Source organism: Dermacentor silvarum, chromosome 5, assembly GCF_013339745.2.
Source record: "Dermacentor silvarum isolate Dsil-2018 chromosome 5, BIME_Dsil_1.4, whole genome shotgun sequence".
NCBI lineage: Eukaryota > Metazoa > Arthropoda > Arachnida > Ixodida > Ixodidae > Dermacentor > Dermacentor silvarum.
This window is the reverse complement of record NC_051158.1, coordinates 121,280,806-121,287,395: the sequence shown is the minus strand read 5'-3', so window position 1 is coordinate 121,287,395 and position 6,590 is coordinate 121,280,806. Positions and strand designations below refer to the sequence as shown.

Here is a 6,590-nt window from a genome sequence, read left to right as displayed (position 1 = left end):
CACGTAGAGACGGGGTGCTGGCCAGTGTGCTGGGAAACTGCTTGGCCACCACGCACAATCTATGCTGTTATACTTTGCCGGTGGCAAATCGTAGCGCAGAAGCAGAGGTACAAATGTTTAATCAATGGGACGGCATGCTGTCTACCGTTTGTCATGATGTCAAACTAACAAGCACGAACAGCGGCAATTGTGTACGTTGCTGGTCCGTAGTTCATTTCGCGCCGGTTGCTTCACGTATTAAAATAAACATTTCTTTTTAATACAAACGATTAAAACTGTGCGCGCACACAGGGCGCGACATTTGCGACGTTTGAATTTTGCACTATTTCCCGCGCGCTCCGTACGTGACCAGCCGGCGCACTGCGTTACGGCGATAAAGAAAATAGTTCCTCAAGGAAGCTAAGCAGAAAACTTTCACATTTTTGCAAAACACAGAAATTGTTAAGAAATACCATTATATTACAAGATTTGTTAATAAATATGGCAATTTGTATCTATGAAAGCGTGGATTTGTATGCGCGTTTTTGTGTGAATGCGCGCTTGCGCTGTTGACTCTGGCGGATTCCAGAACTTTGTGCGTGCGGCGTATGTGTGCGGGTTGCGTGATGAGTTTGCTGCGTTTTCTGTGCGCTTTGCCTCGCTGTGACATCTTTGGTATATTACAACTTATTGCTCGGTCTTAATGGGCTACACGTTGCCTCGAAGATCACCATGATCGCCTCCGACTCAGCCACATCGAAGGTGAGTGGGTGTTTCGAATTCCACTTGCTCACGCTATCAGCAAACGTGCGTACAGAGCCCGTGCATGTCTTCCACGCGCCTCTGTGCTCGTTTTCATTACTAGTACTATCCTTCCGTTGCGAGAATTGGTTGTGCAGCACTAGATTTGTGATATTGAGCATGGAGTTTTGTCCTGATTTAACTTCACAGCGCGCTTGCGGCGACGTAAAGCAGCTATGTGGAGCCAGCTAAAACAGGGCATGTTGTGTCACGGCCGGGCTCGACTGGCGCGCGCGCGGGCTCGACTGGCGCGCACGCTCGCTCGCTTGCGAACGCGCGCGCCAGTCGAGCCCGGCCGTGGTTGTGCGCGCCACGATTTTTGGTACGGCGTTCCAGCACCGATTGAAATTAGCCTTATCAATGAGCGCTCGTGCTCTGCCGTTTTGGTGGGCAGCTATGTGGAGCCAGCTAAAACAGGGCATGTTGTGCGCGCCACGATGTTTGGTACGGTGTTCCAGCACCGATTGAAATTAGCCTTATTAATGAGCGCTCGTGCTTTGCCGTTTTCGTAGAAACAATGCGACGTGAAATAATCCGAACTGTACTGTAATCAAGTATATTTCGTTCACGCAACGCCATCCATTGACGTGCATCTACTCCATGGCGTGTCGGGATCGTCGAAAATATGCGCGGGGCGTTTTGCCGTTCTAATGTATTCTGCTGCGCTGTTCGCTTCAGGATCGAGTGCCCAGAGTTCGCCGACACGCCGTGCGGTAGACACGCGCTGTGGTGCGATAATAATAAAGAATTGCAATGGCGTATATGTGATTCTATGTGATAGGTGAGATAAAAAAGGGCTGATGCCAGTGAATGCTGTGAAATCATCAGGTTATGTGTGGTTTGTTTTCCGCCGGTACGCGCGCGGTGAACTTTTTTTTTAGCCATTATCTCCCTTCGACGCCATCGAGTACTTCGCGCTAACACCTTCGCGTAGGCGCTCTATATTCACGGAAAAGGCAGATTCTGTGGGATGCTATGTTCTGCTTTAGTAGGATGAAACATTCAAAATAATGTCATCGTGTGAAGTTTCAGCCTTTGGCCCTTCAGTAACTGATTGATATAACTAAGTTCGAAAATCAGTAAAGGAACGAGATGCTTGGGCATATTAGCCGTGTCGTCCCACTGTGCTCCCAGAGGCATGTAAGCGTTATCGACAAATGTCAAAAATTAGCAAGGCTTTTTATGAGATAGAAGCAGACAGCTATGTCAATAAGTTATTTTTGGTTTGAATTCACACACTAAAGAGGAGAGAGAGTTAAAGGGGAGCGTATCTTGTGATCTAAATGATGCTTTGCCATAAGCTTGGAACAATGGTTTGTTGGTGGAGCAGTTCTGTGGAATACTTAGAGAGTAAGCAAACTGCAGTAGCAGCAGTTAGACGGGGAGTAAAAAATGCAACACTGGTTTTATATGAACGAGCTACCTTTAAGATGTGGCCGCAACAGTTCATGCAGTAGATGAGCAAAAATAATTTTAAAATTTAGGAGAGAAATTAAAAATAAATTATTTGCTCACCTCACACTGCCAGTGGCAAGAGCAGCCATGCTTTAATGTTTTCAATCAGTCATTTATATCATTCCATTTATGTCGGCTTAATCGTCCATGTAGATGTTTTGATTGCTGCTTTTGAGTTATCGTGGCGTCACATTTTAATACTGACATCTGTTTTCAGAATCAAAATGAGCCTGGAGACGCCACAGCCGGAATGCGAAAGGTGAATTCTTTGGCCATTCATCGTCTAGCGTCACCATGATCAAATGCACTGTTGCCAGGAGAATGTATTGCTGGGAGGTATTCTCCTTAAGATTTAGTAAAAATGGTAGCATTAAGTGTCTCCTTTGCGATTTTGCATAACCTTTGATTTGCGAGTCGATTCATTTATTTGATGAGGTGGGCAGTTGGCACACCCTGTCTTTGTGTCTTATGTACACATTCAGCTGAGTAGGTCTGGGACACAGCAAGCGAATCTGATGTGTAGTGGTAATCGCATTAACGTCGACAGTTATCTTCCTGTTTGAGCTGCTTCCTACTGCTGCTTGCCAACACAAGCAGCAGTTGCCCACGATGGCGTGAAAGAGGTTCATTGAAGAATGGCACATACTCTGAGTCACATACCCAGAGATCCAAGCAGGTCCATCAGATGGTTATTAACCCACTTCCCGTCTACATAGCAGCCCTACCCATTAGGCCATTGACCACCAAGTGACACAAATTGGCTGGAAAATAGTTAGACAGACACCTGAAAGTATGTGAAGTATCCTAAAAATGCTACTTGCATTAAAGTTTTCAATGCTTTGGTTTACTTACTATTTTATTTTGTACTGGGTGAATCCTTGTTTTTCTGAAGCACATGGCATCCTAACAGCATAACAAGCTGTGACATTAGTTTTAGTTGTTTTTATTAGTGACATTAGTTGACATTTTAGGTCTGGAGCAGACAGTATTTCTGTGATTTATTCGGAGTGTGGCTGTTGTGTAAATAATCCTTAAACTACCTCACTAATATTATTTACCTAAACGTGCCGTTTCACATAGGTTGGAGAAGTGCTCATTGAGATGATCCTGGCACAGCTTGCCATGGTGGACCAGGCAAGTTTGCAAGGGCCTTGATTCACCATGTGTTCACAGAGAACCTCATGGGCCACTCACTTCTCGGAAACAACACCACCAATAGGCAAAAAGAGGCTCTTGACCTTATCAGGGTCAACGCTGTTATAGGCAAGTACCGTACATCCTTTTACCCATTGCATTTTTGCCTTCACATTTTGTACTTGGAATTACCAGCTTGCTATTAGCACAACAAATGACTTTCAAGTAGCCTGTGTCTGCAACTACGTGCTACAATAGCCTACTATTTGGAATGAATGTTCATTTGATCTCAAGTCTCTAACGCCTCCATACTAAAGTGCTAAATTTTAAAAGCAGCCTTAACTGCCAGAAGTGATTGGTGGCTCCAACTGACAAAGTTAGGTGTATTTGCGCATTAGTTGCACTACTTGACTGTCTTTGCAATGAACAGTTGGAATGAAGCAACTACCAATCTGTGAAGCTTGCTACTAATCTGGTGCTATAGCGGGTGTGCTTAAGTAGCCTGAAAGTGTTGTTATGATATAGGAATTGTGGAGAAGCTATGCTCAAGTGCAGTTACTGCTCAACTCGAGGGACAGCACTTCCACCAAATTTCAGCAATCAATATGGCCCTCCAGATTCTGTAATGCAAAACATAGTGGTTTCACCTATTTCAACAGACCACACTGAATTAAAGTTGCTCCTGTCTTGAAGGAGGTCCATGTGGTGGTAGACAGTAGCCTTTAAGCAGAGGGAGCTTAAGTTACGGGGCATAATTGTTTGGTTGTTTCGATCAAAGCAACAATAGGAACAGTTGCCAAATTCGTTGTCAACATTGCTATGTTTATCAATGTCCATTCATTCTAGGCACTCAACCAATTAAGATCCAATTTATCGCATTGTATTCTAGGATGTGGAAAAAACAAAGGTATTTATTTGACTTTTCCTCACGTTCCCATAAAATGATCAGTACTCAATAGGCCCTTGGCAGCTACTATATAAAGGTTCTTACAGAACATGAGGCATGTCCACAGCTCCCACTCTGAAATTGTTGGAAATGTCTCCTGCTTTCTTACTTCAAGGACGCACTTGCCTGTTTTCAGCGTTATTATAAACCAGTGCTCAAGTACTATGGGTTTAGATTTATCAAAGATTGAATGAGCTTTGTAGGTGTTCATGTTTAACCCTTTGAGGATCACATATTTTCCGGCAAACATCCCCCAATTTAAGCGTTATATTTTTATTCTGGATTGTTCTTCAGTGACCTTTCCAGAAAAAAAATGGGTAAATAATTTTTTAGGTCACAACGTGACAAAGGTTTCTTAGTGTCCGCTGTTTTACACCATGTTTATTGTAGCATGCAGGGCAAACTAGCATAATCACATTTTTTAAATGTAATGACACTCACAAAACATTAAACTAGGTGAATACTCCCAAACTACTGCAGTGATGGGCACCATAGAATAAAGAGAAAGATCAGTTTTGCAAGAAGCCAAGGAGCAACAGCACAATCAGGATTTTTGTAGAAGTCGCAGAAGGTTACAGAATCTGTAATGTGATGCTTGGGGACACTTCATTCTTAAAAGGTATGCTTATTTATATGTTCTTTCGCCGCCTCATATTTATGGTCGTGACCACACGATTTGTTTCCACCACTCTACATGCATGGCAGTGACCCTCAAAAGATTAGCAGAGCCAGTCCACTTGCATATTTCTCTTGTAAGACTGAGCATTTCTTCGTATTTCTTCTTCGCATTTATTTGTGTTAATGTAACCAGGTCGGCGTGCAACTGCAGTAAATCCTCGTTATAAGCAGTATTTTGTTTTCAGTAGAGAGGCATAAGAATGGTCATCACGATGCGAGAAGTGCACTCCAGTAGCATATGAGCTTGTAAAACAAATTCAGATATACCACACTCAATTCTGGCCGCATAACCGTATTTGGAGCAACTCCTGCAAGGAAAAGTTCAATAAAGTGCTGCACATTTTGATTATGATTGTTGAGAGAACTAATTTTAGTTGCCAGTAGTCTACCTTTAAGCTTTTTCACTAACAGTATGAAGTTTTTTTTCCACCATTTTGTTTCTAAGCAAGCAACGTTCACATTTTCACATCAAGGATATTCATGAAGTTATTCTGCCACAGTGGGCTTTTCCTGTTTGCCTTCTGCATATTGTAATATGTGGAGTCCTCCGGTGCCACTCCACTTTGAAAGCTGGTCATTCTCTGGAATTGAACTCGTGAAAACTTGGAATAAACAAAACAAATGAAACAGTTTCATTATAACAGGGTGTACTGTATGTCGCACTTTTGCATGTGGAACATTGATCTTTAACGTCATGCTGTTTTTCCTTTTTTTACAGGCTTTCCCTGTCACAAGTTTCCTGGGACAAACATGACCTACATTAAGAACACTCTGGCCTCACTTCTCGCAAGGGACCTGAAGTGTCCAGAAGAGCTCAAGTCTGTGGACAGTTCAAGTGTTGTGCACTTGCAGCCCTCAACATTTTTTTTTGTTATTATGATGTTTCTAGTCACCTGAAAAGCCCAGGTTGGATGGTTCAGGCACAAGTACTGTGTTGTGATTAATAATGAATTGCACAAGTGTTGCGCTTTGTACTTTAGTACATTTTTACGTAAATCTTTAATATATTTCTTCAAAAGCTAGTGTTTCTTGACTATTTTATTTCATAGGTATCTCGGGTCATTTCATGCCAAGACTGTTCCATGACGGCACACCATTTCAAGTTTGTTTGATGAAGTAAAAGTAGGCCCAGTGAGAAATTTTACAGAAAATTAGGTTTCATACGTACACCTGGAAAGTGGAATCTGTGCTATTGTCAGAGTGGTTCTGTTTAAGGAAAACTACATATTAACATTTGTTTGTAGTAATGGTTTATTTTGCTATTTCAAAACAGTAAGAATTAAGTGTTAAAGTTTGCTTAAATTCAGAGTGCAACAACAGTTCTCGGGCAAGGCAGCGATGTGCTTTCTTTCATGTATGCATGAAATCTAATTTCTTGCAAATTCTTTCATTTTAACTTGTTTTGCGGCACTCAAAAATTTTAAAAAATTTCCTTATGCCAGTTCCATTTAAGTCTTCCAGCAGGTAACTAATGGCCACTGTGTATCAGATAAAAATCTTAAGTAGTCGGTGAATAACTCGCTTGGTATGTAATGACCTGCCCAGGAACCTAGTAATCATGGCAGAAAACGCGACTGGATCGTGCAACAGGCAATGC

General features: G+C 42.3%; 1 long non-coding RNA gene across 1 annotated transcript; it reads left to right on the top strand.

The window, feature by feature from the left end:
• Positions 1–603: 603 nt before the first annotated feature.
• On the top strand, positions 604–3,625 carry LOC125945978 (uncharacterized). The gene is made up of 3 exons (XR_007467285.1): positions 604–741; positions 2,453–2,494; positions 3,316–3,625. It is a non-coding gene; the product is annotated as an uncharacterized LOC125945978 (long non-coding RNA).
• The last annotated feature ends 2,965 nt before the right edge of the window (positions 3,626–6,590 follow it).